The sequence below is a fragment of the Nerophis ophidion genome, linkage group LG21 (genome assembly GCF_033978795.1).
Source record: "Nerophis ophidion isolate RoL-2023_Sa linkage group LG21, RoL_Noph_v1.0, whole genome shotgun sequence".
Classification (NCBI taxonomy): domain Eukaryota; kingdom Metazoa; phylum Chordata; class Actinopteri; order Syngnathiformes; family Syngnathidae; genus Nerophis; species Nerophis ophidion.
In genome coordinates this window covers 26971318-26990272 of record NC_084631.1, presented here as the reverse complement: position 1 = coordinate 26990272, position 18955 = coordinate 26971318, and positions in this window count along the sequence as shown.

Below are 18955 nucleotides of genomic sequence, written 5' to 3'. Positions count from 1 at the left end.
TGGCACCGTTCCCAAAGTATGTGGGCTCTATTGATAACCTCACTAACAACTTTAACAACGCTCTGCGCAAAACCATTGATAGTATAGCACCACTGAAGTTAAAAAAGACTCAAAAAGGCGTACGCCATGGTTTACTGAAGAAACTAGAGCTCAGAAATTATTATGTAGAAAGCTAGAACGCAAATGGCGCACGACTAAACTTGAGGTGCACCATCAAGTATGGAGTGATAGTTTAATAACTTATAAACGCATGCTTACGTTAGCTAAAACTAATTACTACTCAAATCTCATCCGCATTAATAAAACGATCCAAAATTGTTTTTTACTACGGTAGCATCGCTAACCTAACAAGGGACTCCTTCCAGTAGCTGCAGCCATTCGGCAGATGACTTTATGAAGTTCTTTAATAAGAAAATTGAACTTATTAGAAAGGAGATTAAAGACAATGCGTCCCAGCTACAACTGGGTTATAGTAACACAGATACGACTGTATATACGGCGGATACTGCAAATATCCAAAATAGTTTCTCTCGTTTTGATAAAATAACATTAGAAGAATTGTTACAACGTGTAAATGCAATAAAACAAACAACATGTTTACTTGACCCACATCCTGGGAAACTTATCAAGGAGCTTTTTGTATTATTAGGTCCATCAGTGCTAAATATTATAAACTTATCACTTTCCTCGGGCACTGTTCCCCTAGCATTCAAAAAAGCGGTTATTCATCCTCTCCTTAAAAGACCTAACCTCGATCCTGACCTCATGGTAAACTACCGACCGGTGTCTCACCTTCCCTTTATTTCGAAAATCCTCGAAAAAATTGTTGCAGAGCAGCTAAATGAACATTTAGCGTTTAACAATCTATGTGAAACCTTTCAATCCGGTTTCAGGGCATATCAGCCCTCGCAAAATTGACTAATGATCTATTGCTAACGATGGATTCTGATGCGTCATCTATGTTGCTGCTCCTCGATCTTAGCGCTGCTTTCGATACCGTCGATCATAATATTTTATTAGGGCGTATCAAAACACAAATTGGTATGTCAGACTCAGCCCTGTCTTGGTTTAACTCTTATCTTACTGAGAGGGTGCAGTGCGTCTCCCATAACAGTGTGACCTCGGACTCTGTTAAGGTAACGTGTGGAGTTCCCCAGGGTTCGGTCCTTGGCCCTGCACTCTTCAGCATCTACATGCTGCCGCTGGGTGACGTCATACGCAAATACGGTATTAGCTTTCACTGCTATGCTGATGACACCCAGCTCTACATGCCCCTAAAGCTGACCAACACGCCAGACTGTAGTTAGTTGGAAGCGTGTCTTAATGAAATTAAACAATGGATGTCCACTAATTTTTTGCAACTTAACGCCAAAAAAACGGAAATATTGATTATCGGTCCTGCTAGACACCGACCTCTATTTAATAATACAACTTTAACATTTGACAACCAAATAATAAAACAAGGTGACTTGGTAAAAAAATCTGGGTATTATCTTCGACCAAACTCTCTCCTTTGAGTCACACATTAAAAGCGTTACTAAAACGGCCTTCTTTCATCTCCGTAATATCGCTAAAATTCGCTCCATTTTGTCCACTAAAGACGCCGAGATCATTATCCATGCGTTTGTTGCGTCTCGTCTCGATTACTGTAACGTATTATTTTCGGGTCCCCCCATGTCTAGCATTAAAAGATTACAGTTGGTACAAAATGCGGCTGCTAGACTTTTGACAAGAACAAGAAAGTTTGATCATATTACGCCTATACTGGCTAACCTGCACTGGCTTCCTGTGCACTTAAGATGTGACTTTAAGGTTTTACTAATTACGTATAAAATACCACACGGTCTAGCTCCAGCCTATCTTGCCGATTGTATTGTACCATATGTCCCGGCAAGAAATATGCGTTCAAAAGACTCCGGCTTATTAGTGATTCCTAGAGCCCAAAAAAAGTCTGCGGGCTATAGAGCGTTTTCCGTTCGGGCTCCAGTACTCTGGAATGCCCTCCCGGTAACAGTTCGAGATGCAAAACACAGGGGGAAGCAACAGACGATCTCGAAGGGGGAAGACTCTGCGGGAGAGCAACACGGACATTAGAAAACACGGAGGAAAACACAACACCGATCAGCGAACATCAGGCTTACAGTATGGTACACCATTTGAGAATTAAGTTCCCGCGCCGAACCTTGGGTCCACTGGTCCCTTTATACAGCTTATGGTCATCAGAGACAGGTGTGCAGGTTGTCTGATCGTCTGCAGGATTGAAGTTGCGTGGGCGTACTGCAATCAGTGTGAGCGGGGGCGTGTCCGGGTGCGCTGTCAGCGGGCCCTCTGGGTGGTCCCGTAGCGGAGGGAGACGCAGTCTGCGCAAGTGCCACAACACATTTATTATTTATTTGACTTTCAACACTTAAGTCTCTAGATCAGACCTGGGCAAATTAAGGCCCGGGGGTCACATGCGGCCCATTAAACATTTCACTATGGCCCCCCGGACATTCCCAAATGTATTTGTTTTAGATCTTTAAAGGGGAACATTCTCACAATTTCAAAAGGGTTAAAAACAATTAAAAATCAGTTCCCATTGGCTTGTTGTATTTTTGGAATTTTTTTTCAAAATTTTACCGGTCCCGGAATATCCCTAAATAAAGCTTTAAAGTGCCTTATTTTCGCTATCTTCGAAACCACTATCCATTTTCCTGTGATGTCATACAGTGCTGCCAATGTAAGCAAACAATGGGAATATCACAGCAAGATATATTGACATTAGCTCGGATTCAGACTCGGATTTCAGCGGCTTAAGCGATTCAACAGATTACGCATGTATTGAAACAGATGGTTGGAGTATGAAAGTATTGAAGAAGAAACTGAAGCTATTGAGCGAATAGCTGTTGACGCTAGTCATAGCCATAGCATGGACGAATAGCTGCGTTAGCATTTCCGGTAAAATGTGCCGACCAAATGATCAGGACTTTCGCATTTTGTGATAATGGAGCAACTTAAATCCGTCGATTGGTAAGTGTTTTTTTTGCATTAAATGTGGGTGGAAGGAAACATAATATAGTTGCAAATGCATCTACAGGTTATCCATACATCTCCGTGCCATGTCTGCTTTAGAACCGCCGGTAAATAGCATTTTAGCATCGATTAGCTGGCAGTCACGCCGCAACCAAATATGTCTGACTAGCACATAAGTCAACATCAACAAACTCACCTTTGTAATTTCGTTGACTTTATCATTGCAAATGCATCTGGTGGTTATCCATACATCTCTGTGCCATGTCTGCTTTAGCACCGCCGGTAAATGGCATGTTAGCATCGATTAGCTGGCAGTCACGCCACAACCAAATATGTCTGATTAGCACATAAGTCAACAACAAAACTCACCTTTGTGATTTCATTGACTTTATCGTTGCAAATGCATCTGCAGGTTATCCATACATCTCTGTGTCATGTCTGCTTTAGCACCGCCGGTAAATAGCATGTTAGCATCGATTAGCGAATTGAATCTAGGCGCGACAAGGCTCTAGACGTGAATGACTGCTCGCTGACGGCTCTTGTTGCAAAAAAGCGAAGTATCGTTCTATCTGTGTGCTTTTAACTGTTTTGCAGCTTTATTTACAACTTCTCGAACATATTTAATAGTTCAATTTAACTTGCAAATCACCCGATCTCTGTCTTACCACTCCGCCCTCAGCTAGCTATCTGCTAAGCTAACGAGGCTAGCGGAGAAAGGCAGCGCCGGTCTGAAGGAAGCTACTCCCCCGCCACCGTGACCACCACTTCCCGAAGACAGCTGGCACTCCACTCGGCGACGGAACGTTTCTGTGAGTAGGGCTTCCTGCGCTTCGTGCACTTTACTCATGGATAGGTTGGCTTTGTTAGAGAGCCGTGTCCGCCAGTTAGAGCAGTGTAATTTCGTAACTTTAGATGTTGCGGACACATCTGCTAGCGTTAGCTGTAGCGAGCTAACTAGCCCAGCTTGTAGCAGCCCTAAGCGGCCTACAAGCTACGGTGTACCGGTTGAGACGCATAATAGATTTAGCCCTTTAGCTAGTCCTACACCCCAGTCTACCGGGCACCACACTTTAGTCATAGGGGACTCCATCACCCGAAACATAAAGCTTAGCAAACCAGCCACAATTAAGTGTATTCCCGGGGGCAGAGCACCTGACATTGAAGCTAATCTTAGGGAGCTAACTCGCAACAGGTCTAGTAAACACGTACGACAGGCTAACCGCACCACTAGTTATGCGAATATAGTAATACACGTTGGCTCCAATGACGTTAGGATGAGACAATCAGAGATTACAAAGAGAAACATAGCCAGGCCTTGTAATCTCGCTAGAAAGATGTCCAGGCATCCAGTAATTGTCTCTGGCCCCCTACCTGGGAGAGGCAATGATGAGAGGTATAGCAGATTAGTCTCTCTTAACAAGTGGCTGGATAGCTTCTGTAGACAACAGGGATTTACGTTTATTGATAATTGGCCCTCTTTCTGGGGCAAACCTGGCTTGCTGAGGAGAGACGGCCTTCACCCTAACCAGGAAGGCGCTATCCTCTTGTCTTGGAACATAGATTTCGCATTGAGTCACATTTAACTAACTGCTCTAGAGCAAGCCCGGTCACAGGCAATTACAGAGCCTGCTAGCCTGGGTATGGAGTCAGTTAAGTTAGAACTAGCCAGCGCCAGGCTGGATGATCCCTGTACACATAGCAATTTTCGTAGAATAATAATACACAACTCACAAAATGTTTTTTCTGCTATGACTATGACTACGTCAGAGTTAGACATGCGTTCTACTGAGGTGGCAAATTATGATGCGTTCAGTTTATCGCAGCACCAAGTAGACAATCTGAAAATTCCCGTCATATCAATTCCTAGATATGGTTGTAATTATTTTAAGTACACTGCCCATAATAAACGCAAAATTATTAATATTGCTACTACGGATAATTTGATCAACAACTCCTCAAAACAGCCCACTACCTATAATATGGGCTTTCTAAACATCAGATCTTTGTCTCCCAAAACGTTATTAGTTAATGAGGTCATTAGAGACAACAACCTTAATGTCATCGGTCTTAGCGAAACCTGGCTTAAACCAGACGACTTTTTTGCGATAAATGAGGCATCCCCTCCTAACTATACGAACGCGCATATTGCCCGTCCCCTTAAAAGGGGAGGGGGGGTCGCACTAATATACAACGAAAACTTTAACTTTAGTCCAAACTTAAATAATAAATATAAATCGTTTGAGGTGCTTTCTATGAAGTCTGCCACACCGCTGCCTCTGTGCCTGGCCGTTATCTACCGCCCCCCCAGGGCCCTATTCGGACTTTATTAGTGAATTCTCAGAGTTTTTTGCTGATCTAGTGACGCACGCCGAATATATAATTATAATGGGGGACTTTAATATCCATATGGATACCCCATTGGACCCACCGTGCGTGGTGCTCCAGACTATAATTGATAGCTGTGGTCTTACACAAATAATAAATGAACCCACGCATCGCAACGGTACTAATGCTGCCACAACGACGACTCTGGCTGACCTACTGCCCTCGGTAATGGCACCGTTCCCAAAGTATGTGGGCTCTATTGATAACCTCACTAACAACTTTAACAACGCTCTGCGCAAAACCATTGATAGTATAGCACCGCTGAAGTTAAAAAAGACTCAAAAAGGCGTACGCCATGGTTTACTGAAGAAACTAGAGCTCAGAAATTATTATGTAGAAAGCTAGAACGCAAATGGCGCACGACTAAACTTGAGGTGCACCATCAAGTATGGAGTGATAGTTTAATAACTTATAAACGCATGCTTACGTTAGCTAAAACTAATTACTACTCAAATCTCATCCGCATTAATAAAACGATCCAAAATTGTTTTTTACTACGGTAGCATCGCCAACCTAACAAGGGACTCCTTCCAGTAGCTGCAGCCATTCGGCAGATGACTTTATGAAGTTCTTTAATAAGAAAATTGAACTTATTAGAAAGGAGATTAAAGACAATGCGTCCCAGCTACAACTGGGTTATAGTAACACAGATACGACTGTATATACGGCGGATACTGCAAATATCCAAAATAGTTTCTCTCGTTTTGATAAAATAACATTAGAAGAATTGTTACAACGTGTAAATGCAATAAAACAAACAACATGTTTACTTGACCCACATCCTGGGAAACTTATCAAGGAGCTTTTTGTATTATTAGGTCCATCAGTGCTAAATATTATAAACTTATCACTTTCCTCGGGCACTGTTCCCCTAGCATTCAAAAAAGCGGTTATTCATCCTCTCCTTAAAAGACCTAACCTCGATCCTGACCTCATGGTAAACTACCGACCGGTGTCTCACCTTCCCTTTATTTCGAAAATCGTCGAAAAAATTGTTGCAGAGCAGCTAAATGAACATTTAGCGTTTAACAATCTATGTGAAACCTTTCAATCCGGTTTCAGGGCATATCAGCCCTCGCAAAATTGACTAATGATCTATTGCTAACGATGGATTCTGATGCGTCATCTATGTTGCTGCTCCTCGATCTTAGCGCTGCTTTTGATACCGTCGATCATAATATTTTATTAGGGCGTATCAAAACACAAATTGGTATGTCAGACTCAGCCCTGTCTTGGTTTAACTCTTATCTTACTGAGAGGGTGCAGTGCGTCTCCCATAACAGTGTGACCTCGGACTCTGTTAAGGTAACGTGTGGAGTTCCCCAGGGTTCGGTCCTTGGCCCTGCACTCTTCAGCATCTACATGCTGCCGCTGGGTGACGTCATACGCAAATACGGTATTAGCTTTCACTGCTATGCTGATGACACCCAGCTCTACATGCCCCTAAAGCTGACCAACACGCCAGACTGTAGTTAGTTGGAAGCGTGTCTTAATGAAATTAAACAATGGATGTCCACTAATTTTTTGCAACTTAACGCCAAAAAAACGGAAATATTGATTATCGGTCCTGCTAGACACCGACCTCTATTTAATAATACAACTTTAACATTTGACAACCAAATAATAAAACAAGGTGACTTGGTAAAAAAATCTGGGTATTATCTTCGACCAAACTCTCTCCTTTGAGTCACACATTAAAAGCGTTACTAAAACGGCCTTCTTTCATCTCCGTAATATCGCTAAAATTCGCTCCATTTTGTCCACTAAAGACGCCGAGATCATTATCCATGCGTTTGTTGCGTCTCGTCTCGATTACTGTAACGTATTATTTTCGGGTCCCCCCATGTCTAGCATTAAAAGATTACAGTTGGTACAAAATGCGGCTGCTAGACTTTTGACAAGAACAAGAAAGTTTGATCATATTACGCCTATACTGGCTAACCTGCACTGGCTTCCTGTGCACTTAAGATGTGACTTTAAGGTTTTACTAATTACGTATAAAATACCACACGGTCTAGCTCCAGCCTATCTTGCCGATTGTATTGTACCATATGTCCTGCGTTCAAAAGACTCCGGCTTATTAGTGATTCCTAGAGCCCAAAAAAAGTCTGCGGGCTATAGAGCGTTTTCCGTTCGGGCTCCAGTACTCTGGAATGCCCTCCCGGTAACAGTTCGAGATGCTACCTCAGTAGAAGCATTTAAGTCTCACCTTAAAACTCATCTGTATACTCTAGCCTTTAAATAGACCTCCTTTTTAGACCAGTTGATCTGCCGCTTCTTTTCTTTTTTCTCCTATGTCCCCCCCTTCCTTGTGGAGGGGGTCCGGTCCGATGACCATGGATGAAGTACTGGCTGTCCAGAGTCGAGACCCAGGATGGACCGCTCGTCGGGACCCAGGATGGACCGCTCGCCTGTGGGGACATCTCTACGCTGCTGATCCGCCTCCGCTGGAGATGGTTTCCTGTGGACGGGACTCTCGCTGCTGTCTTGGATCCGCTTGAACTGAACTCTCGCGGCCGTGTTAGAGCCACTATGGATTGAACTTTCACAGTATCATGTTAGACCCGCTCGACATCCATTGCTTTCGGTCCCTTAGAGGGGGGGGGGGGGGGGGGGGGGTGGTGGGGGGTTGCCCACATCTGAGGTCCTCTCCAAGGTTTCTCATAGTCAGCATTGTCACTGGCGTCCCATTGGATGTGAATTCTCCCTGCCCACTGGGTGGGAGTTTTCCTTGCCCTTTTGTGGGTTCTTCCGAGGATGTTGTAGTCGTAATGATTTGTGCAGTCCTTTGAGACATTTGTGATTTGGGGCTATATAAATAAACATTGATTGATTGATTGATTGATGTTAGCATCGATTAGCTGGCAGTCACGCCGCAACCAAATATGTCTGATTAGCACATAAGTCAACAACAAAACTCACCTTTGTGATTTTGTCCACTTTATCGTTGCAAATGCATCTGCAGGTTATCCATACTTCTCTGTGTCATGTCTGTCATCGCCGGTGAAATCTGAAGACACTACAGCACATTCAATGGGGGTCTGGCGGCAACTTGAATCCCTCCCTGTTGGTGTTGTTACACCCTCCGACAACACACCGACGAGGCATGATGTCACCAAGGTTCCAAAAAAAAGTCGAAAAAATGGAAAATAACTGAGCTGAGACCCGTGTGTGTAATGTGTAGAAAATGAAAATGGCGGCTGTATTACCTCGGTGACGTCACGTTCTGACGTCATCGCCACCAGAGCAATAAACAGAAAGGCGTTTAATTCGCCAAAATTCACCCATTTAGAGTTCGGAAATCGGTTAAAAAAATATATGGTCTTTTTTCTGCACCATCAAGGTATATATTGACACTTACATAGGTCTGGTGATAACGTTCCCTTTTAAGATGGAAAGTGTAGCTGCCATTATGATGTGCGGTGATGTTTTCTAATGACCGTAAGTCTTCAATTGTACAATGTATTTCAATGGTTGTAATCTGCGCTTTTGGATGATATACCAGTTAGTATGGTAATCTAATTAGTTACTATGGTAATCTAATTAGTTACTATGGTAATCTATGTCACAGCAGCTCAGACGAGCCACCAAGCAGTGTGGGTGGGAAGCGTTTCCACAGACGCGGTGGGAGATTTTCACAACAAAGTTCTAAAGCTTAGTGATATATCAGATATATCAGATTGTAGGTGGGTTTATTTTCTACCCGTCACGTTCATATTTAACTGTTTATGCATTTTCGTTGCGTTTCACTTGTTTTTAAAACATGTCGATCGAAAGGGGGTGTGACATTCATGTTGTCAATATTCAGTGTTTTATTGTTCATAGAAAAATGTAAAAATTACATTCCGTTTTTTAAGGCGGTCTGTCATACCGTTTTTAGTATTCAATCAGATATTATTGTGAGATTTTAAATTAGTGTTCCTAAAAATAGATATACCGCCCCCCAGACACATTTTTTTCTCTAAATGTGGGCCTCGAGTCAAAATAATTGCCCAAGCCTGCCTTCGATCTACTTTAGATGTTTTCCTCAATTATAAGGAAAGAGGAGCCAGATGAGGTGGTTCGGGCATCTGGTCAGGATGCCACTCGAACGCCTCCTTAGGGAGGTGTTTAGGGCACGTCCAACCGGTAGGAGGCCACGGGGAAGACCCAGGACACGTTAGGAAGACTACGTCTCCCGGCTGGCCTGGGAACGCCTCGGGATCCCCCGGGAAGAGCTAGACGAAGTGGCTGGGGAGAGGGAAGTCTGGGTTTCCCTGCTTAGGCTGTTGCCCCCGCGACCCGACCTCGGATAAGCGGAAGATGATGGATGGATGGATGGATGGATGGATGGATATATATTATTTTTTTATTTTTTATGACGTTTTTGTCAAAGAAAACTTTTTACATGGCAAAATATGCAATATTGTTTAGGTCAGTTGATTTTGATTTTTTGTTGAGCAGTGACAGCTTTAAAGTAAAACAAACAGTCTGCATGACAGTTTTGTGTAATCAAAATCAACATTTTGATATCAGTGGCCGTGTGTTTGGAGTGTCCGCCCTGAGCCTGGAAGCTTGTGAGTTCAAACACTGGCCGAGTCATACCAAAGACAACAAAAAATGGGACCCATTGCCTCTCCATCAAAGGTTGGAATTGGGGGTTAAATCGTCAAATGATTCCCGAGCGCGGCGCACGCTGCTGCTCACTGCTGCTCACTGCTCTCCTCACCTCCCAGGGGTTGAACAAGGGGATGGGTCAAATGCGGAGGACAGATATCACCACACCCAATGTGTGTTAGTGACAATCATTGGGACTTTGACTTTATTTTTTTTTCTTACAATTCACCTGATTGCTCTTTTAATCCACTTTGATGTTGTTGAAATAGTATTTCAGAACGTGCCACACGCCGTGACAACATAAGCTGCAGGCTGCAAACGACCCCTGAAATAAAAGTGTGACATATCTGACTTTACGTGGAAGGGGTTGTCATCACCTGTTCATTTCACATTTCACGTTGAATTGCTGACACAAATAAATGTACACGTCTTGCCGCTGTGGCTTTAAGACATCTTGTCACTGTGTCTTTAAAACGTCTTGTGCTGTCTCTTTAAGACGTCTTGTTATTGTGTCTTTATTTATTTGAACGGATAACATATATATTTATATTTATAAGGACAGATGACATATATATTCATATTTACTATATTGACGGATGACATACAGTATACCTTTATATTTATACGGACAGATGACAGCCATCCATCCATTTCCCACCGTTTGTCCCTTTCGGAGTCGCGTGGGGGTGCTGGATCCCATCTCAGCTGCATTCGGGCTGTTGGCGGGGTACACCGTGGACAAGTCGCCACCTCATCGCAGGGCCAACACAGATAGACAGACAACATTCACACTCACATTCAAACACTAGGGCCAATTTAGTGTTGCCAATCAACCTATCCCCAGGTGCATGTCTTTGGAGGTTGGAGGAAGCCGGAGTACCCGGCGGAAAACCCACGCAGTCACGGGGAGAACATGCAAACTCCACACAGAAAAATCCCGAGCCCAGGATCAAACCCAGGACCTTCGTATTGTGTGGCACATGAACTTACCCCTATATATTTATATGGACAGATGACATATACAGAGCTCAAATTTAACCACAGCAACCGCGGCAGAAGCCGCGACCGCCCTCATCATTTTCCGTAATGCCCTAAAGCAGGGGTCACCAACGCGGTGCCCGCGGGCACCAGGTCGCCCGTAAGGACCAGATGAGTAGCCCGCTGGCCTGTTCTAAAAATAGCTTAAATAGCAGCACTTACCAGTGAGCTGCCGCTATTTTTTAAATTGTGTTTATTTACTCGCAAGCTGGTCTCGCTTTGCTTAGCATTTTTAATTCTAAGAGAGACAATACTCAAATAGAATTTGAAAATCTAAGAAAATATTTTAAAGACTTGGTCTTCACTTGTTTGACTAAATTCATTTATTTTTTTTACTTTGCTTCTTATAACTTTCAGGAATACCTTTTTACCTTTTAAATTCATTCCTCTTCTTTCCTGACAATTTAAATCAATGTTCAAGTATTTTTTTTTATTGTAAAGAATAATAAATACATTTTAATTTAATTCTTCATTTTAGCTTCTGTTTTTTCGATGAAGAATATTTGTGAAATATTTTTTCAAACTTATTATGATTAAAATTCAAAAAAAATATTCTGGTAAATCTATAAAATCTGTAGAATTAAATTTAAATCTTATTTCAAAGTCTTTTGAATCTCTTTTAAATGTTTTGTTATGGAAAATCTAAAAGAAATAATGATTTGTCTTTGTTAGAAATATAGCTTGGTCCAATTTTTTATATGTTATAACAAAGTGCAGATTGGATTTTAACCTATTTAAAACATGTCATCAAAATTCTAAAATTAATCTTAATCAGGAGAAATTACTAATGATGTTCCATAAATTCTTTTTTAAAATTTTTTCAGAAAGATTCGAATTAGCTAATTTTTCTCTTCATTTTTTTCGGTTGAATTTTGATTTTTAAAGAGTCGAAATTGAAGATAAACTATGTTTCAAAATATAATTCTAATTTTTTTTTCGTTGAATTAAGAGTTTTTTCATCATTCATTCTCTACAAAAAACCTTCCGTAAAAGAAAAAAAAATGTACGACGGAATGACAGACAGTAATACCCATTTTTTTTTTTATATATATATTTATTTTTTAAAGATAAATTGAGCAAATTGGCTATTTCTGGCAATTTATTTAAGTGTGTATCAAACTGGTAGCCTTTCGGATTAATCAGTACCCAAGAAGTAGCTCTTGGTTTCCAAAAGGTTGGTGACCCCTGCCCTAAAGAATTGACCAACATTTGTGGCAAGAACATTTCGTGACCGCCCTTGACTTTTTACTTGTTAAATGGACGAAATATGTAACAGTAATCAGTATAGTGATAATTTGCAATAAAATTCCAGACGGTTAATAATACCGTCTAATAAATTAATTACCAAAAAAACACCATTTATTAATGTATATATAGACATAATATAGACATAATATAATATTATATATCAGTATATGTAATATACTGTACATATATCATGTAAATATTACGTACATGTTATATTTTAAATCGCTATATTTAATCTATTTATACCTGCATTGTCCTTTCCATCCCTACTTTCCATCATTGTAACTGAGCTACTGTGTGGAACAATTTCCCTTGTGAATCATCAAAGTTTGTCTCAGTCTAAGTCTAAGTCTATTTTAGGCAACACAAAGTCAGGCGCATGCGCCCGAGCGTCCCTTGGCTTGATAATCATGGCGGACTAACGACACAGACTTTGCTCCGGAGATTTCCCTTCAGTGTAAACTGAGCCAAGCGCTTAGTTTAACATCATTTCCCCTCAATTCCCACCGTGCGTTCAAGAGCGCACTGTTGTGCTTAAATGGAGACAGGTGTAGACAATATTGGAGACGGACGCGATTGGCTCCAAACTAACAGTATACATTCTCAATACAGCTGCTGTGACAGAGAATTAAGGAGGTGGGGAAACATGCAGCAGGTGATATGTCATGAACGTTGTCACAACTTTTTTTATAAAGTATTTAGTTTTGTTAACTGGGATGTTCACTCATCTTTTAACTGCAAACTGTGTCAGTGTTCAAATAACATCAATACTAGGTATAATCTTTTGTCATCTCATCGAATTGAACGCAGGCTGTAAAGATTGTTTATTCGATGTGAGAGTTGTCACTCCTCTTTATTTGTGTTGGGCAAACTGCTGTACTGATAGGAGGCATTGGCGAAGAACATCCATCCATTTCCCACCGGTTTCAAAAAACCATTCATTTGACAGATTGTTAATGTTTTATTGTGTATAGTTAATTCCTATATGACATATTTCTGGTCAAACTCTAAATGGATCCGTCCCGATACAGCATCTATATATACTTATAAATTTACATACCTTAAAAATATAAATAAATAATTATAAAAAATACCTCTGTGACAGTCGCTTGCTGTCGTCGTGTGGGTTGCGTGGACTACCCAGAAAGGACATCGCTTTTCAGCAGAGGTTAGACTCTTTATTTTTCAATAAAGTTTTTTCGGCAGCTCGGATAGCTCTTTCAGCCGGCCGCGTCGTCGTCTCTCGTGTGCTGTTCTCTGTCACTCTTTGATCGCTCCTGCGCTGCATCTGCTGCGGACACTCCAGCTCCCCCTTTCATCTTTCCTCCTTCTCCCCTTTTATACTCTGTGAGGAGATACGTAGATTGTGAGCCGGTGTGTGAGCCACGCACCTGATTTGGATTGCAGCGGCGTTGCTCCCGGCACACCCCGCCTATCTGTTCCGCCGCATTCTCCGCCTCCTTGCCTCCACCTTGAGCAGGCCTACAGCGTGCCCCGCCCCTCCATTGGCCCGTCGGCTCCGCCTCTCCACAGTCCTCCATCGCCAGACGCAAGCCGGGCTTCCGTCAGGCTGAGCATACCCCCCCCTCTCTTTTTTGAAGGGGCGGGAAATGAAGACTACCACGGCCACCTGTCTTCTCTTCTTCCTGTCTCCTATCCTCCATCTTGTCTGCTGCATCGTCTACTTTGTCTTCTGGTTCTTCCTTCTTGTCAGCTGGCTCTTCTACCTTCTGGTCTTGTGGTTGTACTTTAGCTTCTTCCTCCTCTTTGACTTTTTCTTAGATTTCTTTGTCTTTTTCTTGGTCCTTTTCTTTGTCTTTTTTGTCCTTTTCTTAGTCCTGTTTTTCCTTTTCTTCGTCCTCTTTGTCCTTTTCTTCTTTTTTTTTCTTCTTCTTCTTTATCATTTTCTTGAATTTCTTCAACTATTTTTTTTTTCTTTATCATTTTCTTGAATTTCTTCAACTATTTCTTATTTTTCTTCTTTATCATTTTCTTGAATTTCTTCAACTATTTCTTCTTCTTTTTCTTCTTCAGCTGCACGATCCACCGGCTGTGCATCCGTCTCCTACCCATGGACAGATGATATATATATATATATATATATATATATGTATATATATATATATATATATATATATTAGGGGTGGGCAAATTAATGCGTTAATTATGAGTTAACTCATCAATCTATTAACGCCGACAATTATTTTATCGCACATTTGCGTATGTTGTTTACATGCTTTTATTTTGTTAACGCCTTTTCTTAACAAGATGGCGTCGCCCGGCGTCGAGGGGCTCTTGGTAAAGATGGAACATTCGGCAAAAATACCGGACAATTCTGCAAATGTCATGGCTGGCTTACAGCGTGGTTACTCCGGGATCACTTACGACCGCCAGACAATTCTGAATGTGGATAGATCGGGCCGTTTTGGACTGAATGACGCGTGCTTGCTAGACCGGCTAGCTAGCATGGGAATACTTTGCCGGCTACATCCAGCGGCCTGTGAAGCAGCGGAGTACTTGTGTTGTCTGTCTATTTATGAATAATGCAGACGAGGAGTGTTGGCTGAGTTCTTAATGTTTACTTTCAGAGCGTGCATATCACAACATACAAGATGCTGTCATGGCGACACAACCTATACCGGGCTACCGCGCATGCTCGTGACTCCTGTTGCATGCTGGGTAGGGTAGTTCTTTTATTCCCTGGCTCATAACGTCACAATATAGTACCATGTATATGATGCGTTCAGTTTATCAAAGCACCAAGCAAACAATCGGAAAATTCCCATCATATCAATTCCTAGATATGGTCATAATTATTTTAAGTGCACTAAGCAGAATAAACACAACATTATTAATATTGCTACTACGGATAATTTGATCAAAAATTCCCTAAAACAGCCCACTACCTGTAATATAGGTTTTTTTTAAACATAAGATCCCTGATAAAAAAAATGTTTCTGCTGTTACCTCAGAAATTGCCTGTTCAGATGTTATGATTGTGGCTCAGAGATTTGTATGTAGATTATATTTATTTTCCATAACAAACAGGATAACTTAAATACCCTGGCAGTGGTAGTAATAAGCTTAAATGTTTGTATTTACATTTTTTTTAGTTGATTTTCATAAAATATGCTATTTAACTGCTACTGTTTAACAAGGACTGATTTAAATTGTTTGCACAACAAATGTTTTGGCGCTTTTGTTCATGTGGGGGAATATTCCAATAAAGGTGCACTACACACTACTTTTGAATTCATTATTGGGCTTTGCAGTTAATCGCGATTAATCAGAGAAATAGTGCGATTAACTTAGATTAAAATTTTTCATCGTTGCCCAGCCCTAATATATATATATATATATATATATATATATATATATATATATATATATATATATATATATATATATTTATATGGACGGATATAGAGAATGGCAATTCGCATTCGAATCGATTTTTTCCCACACCAACTATTTCACCCCAAATATATATATTAGGGGTGTGGAAAAAAATCGATTCGGAAGCGAATCGCGATTATCACGTTGTGCGATTCAGAATCGATTCTCATTTTTAAAAAACTCTGTTATTTTTTATTTATTTTTATTTTTATATTTTTTAATCAATCCGACAAAACAAAACACAGCAACAGCATAACAATGCAATCCAATTCCAAAACCAAACCTGACCCAGCAACACTCAGAACTGCTATAAACAGAGCAATTGAAAGGAGACACAAACACGACACAGAACAAACCAAAAGTAATGAAACAGAAATTAATATTATCAACAACAGTATCGATTTTAGTTATAATTTCAGCATAGCAGTGATTAAAAATCCCTCATCGACATTATCATTAGACATTTATAAAAATAAAAATAAAAGACAATAGTGTCACAGTGGCTTACACTTGCATCGCATCTCATAAGCTTGACAACACACTGTGTCCAATGTTTTCACAAAGATAAAATGAGTCGTTTTTTTTTGGTTCGTTTAATAGTTAAAGCAAACTTACATTATTGCAATCAGTTGATAAAACATTGTCCTTTAAAATTATAAAATATTTTAAGAAAAAAATCTACTACTCTTCTAGCAGGTCAGCAAACTGGGGTAGTTCCTGCTGAAATCCTATGTATTGAATGAATACAGAATCGTTTTGACTCGGGAAAATATCGTTTTTGAATCGAGAATCGCGTGGAATCGAAAAAAATCGATATATTATCGATTCACAGCCCCAATATATATATATATATATATATATATATATATATATATATATATATATATATATATATACATATATATATATATATATATATATATATATATGTATATATATACAGTATATATATATATAAATATATATATATATATATATATATATTTATATATATATATACATATATATATATATATATATATATGTATATATATATATACAGTATATATATATATAAATATATATATATATATATATATATATATTTATATATATATATATATACATATATATATATATATATATATATATATATATATATATATATATATATATATATATATATATATATAGATATATATATATATATATATATATATATATATATATATATATATATATATATATATGTGTGTATGTATTAGGGCTGCGAATCTTTGGGTGTCCCACGGTTCGATTCAATATCTATTCTTGGGGTCACGATTTGACAATATATCGATTTTTTTGATTCGATTCTTGATTCAAAAACGATATTTTTCCGATTCAAAACGATTCTGTATTCATTCAATACATAGGATTTCAGCAGGATCTACCCCAGTCTGCTGACATGCAAGCAGAGTAGTAGATTTAAAAAATAAACTTTTATAATTGTAAAGGACAATGTTTTATCAACTGATTTCATTTATGTAAATGTGTTTAAACTAGTAAACGAACCAAAAATATGACCTATTTTATCTTTGTGAAAACATTGGACACAGTGTGTTGTCAAGCTTAGGAGAAGCGATGCAAGTGTAAGCCACTGTGACACTATTGTTGTTTTTTAAATGTTTATAAATGTGTAATGATAATTTCAATGAGGAATTTTTAATCACTGCTATGCTGAAATTATAACTAATATTGATACCGTTGTTGATAATATTCATTTTTGTTTCACTACTTTTGGCTTGTTCTGTGTCGTGTTTGTGTCTTTATTGCAGTTCTGAGTGTTGCTGGGTCAGGTTTGGTTTTGGAATTGGATTGCATTGTTATGGTATTGCTGTGTATTGTTTTGTTGGATTGATTTAAAAAAAAAAAATAAAATAAAAAAAAAAATATATATATATATATATATATTTTTTAAATCGATTTTTTAAAAAAGAGAATCGATTCTGAATCGCACAACGTATTCGAATAAATTTTTTCCAACACCCCTAATATATATATATATATATATATATATATATATATATATATATATATATATATATATATATATATATATATATATATATGTATGGACAGATGACATATATATTCACATTTATAAGGGCTGCTAACATGTATATTTATATTTATATTTATATGGACGGATGACATATATATTTTTTATTTATAAGAACAGATGACATATATATATATTTATAAGGACAGATGACAAACATATTTATACACAAGGCGACAAAGTGTACATCATTAGTTTTTACAGTGGTGTCCAACATGTGGCCAGGGGGTCATTTGCAGACCATAGCTCGAGTTTTTTTGGCTGGCAACAAAACTCAGAAAAAAGAGCATCTATTAATGAGAAAAAGATAATAACTAATAATAATTCAGTCTGTCACTGATAGAACAAAGCTATGTTGTTTTTTTTATAAGATAAAAACATATGCAAATATAAACATAGACTTTTACATGTTGTATAACATTTTCAGCTTTTTTCTCATGACATCTTTTTGCACATGTTGACCCAGTCAGACAGTCATCGCTACATCCGCCACGCTTCCTCAAAGTTACCATTCATTTTTAATGTGGAGTCTTTCCTATTTGAGACGTGAGTTGTGCTTCTAACCAGTCGTGTGCCATGGTGCTTCCACATGAAGGACTAGTCGGGAGCCATAAATGTTACTGAAAAGTCTGCTCAGCTGACAAAGGTTTGATTATGTTTGCAACAGTTGATGACAAATGACATCATGGTTAAACAATGGGACTAATTCATTCTGCAGCCACTGACGCCCCGAGGCTACAAAATAAGAGCATGAAACAGCAGAGAAGAATGTCAGTGGTTATGTTCACCGTATTAAGAGGAATTAAGAACGCCATTCAAGCAAACTAACTCATCAATCAGCAAACAACACGCTGATTATGTGTCGGCCATGTTTTTTTGACAGTTAATGGACTCGTATCGTGACTTCCAATCTGTGCAGTGCCATTGTAAGGATTACTTCCATAACAATGATATTTAAGTAATAACTCTTGTCAATAAATACATCTATTTTTATACCTGCTCCTGCTGGTACAGGTGTGTCCCGGGTACCAATCAGTCTCAAATTACTAGCAGCGGCAAGACACTCTAAGCAATGCCCCTTAAAGATGTGCCCATAGGGTGATGACAAGCTGGAGAGACAATATGGAACAAGGAAATGAGAAATAAATGAAACAATCTTGCTGAAAGTAAGTTTGGGTTTTGGTTATTGTTGAATATAAT